This window comes from Bison bison, unplaced genomic scaffold, assembly GCF_000754665.1.
Source record: "Bison bison bison isolate TAMUID 2011002044 unplaced genomic scaffold, Bison_UMD1.0 scf7180017864141, whole genome shotgun sequence".
In the NCBI taxonomy this organism is placed as follows: domain Eukaryota; kingdom Metazoa; phylum Chordata; class Mammalia; order Artiodactyla; family Bovidae; genus Bison; species Bison bison.
Genome location: NW_011494713.1, coordinates 4492752 through 4493519, shown reverse-complemented (window position 1 = coordinate 4493519; position 768 = coordinate 4492752).

Genomic DNA, 768 nt, shown 5'->3' with positions numbered 1-768 from the left:
CACAAGACTGGAAAAGGTCAGTTTTCATTCCAATCCCCAAGAAAGGCAATGCCAAAGAATGCTCAAACTACTGCACAATTGCACTCATCTCACACGCTAGTAAAGTAATGCTCAAAATTCTCCAAGCCAGGCTTCAGCAATATGTGAACCGTGAACTTCCTGATGTTCAAGCTGGTTTTAGAAAAGACAGAGGAACCAGAGATCAAATTGCCAACATCCGCTGGATCACAGAAAAAAGCAAGAGAGTTCCAGAAAAACATCTATTTCTGCTTTATTGACTATGCCAAAGCCTTTGACTGTGTCGATCACAATAAACTGCGGAAAATTCTTCAATAGATGGGAATACCAGACCACCTGACCTGCCTCTTGAGAAATTTGTATGCAGGTCAGGAAGCAACAGTTAGAACTGGACATGGAACAACAGACTGGTTCCAAATAGGAAAAGGAGTTCATCAAGGCTGTATATTGTCACCCTGTTTATTTAACTTATATGCAGAGTACATCATGAGAAATGCTGGACTGGAAAAAACACAAATTGGAATCAAGATTGCTGGGAGAAATATCAATAACCTCAGATATGCAGATGACACCACCCTTATGGCAGAAAGTGAAGAGGAACTCAAAAGCCTCTTGATGAAAGTGAAAGTGGAGAGTGAAAAAGTTGGCTTAAAGCTCAACATTCAGAAAACGAAGATCACGGCATCCGGTCCCACCACTTCCTGGGAAATAGATGGGGAAACAGTGGAAACAGTGTCAGACTTTATTTTT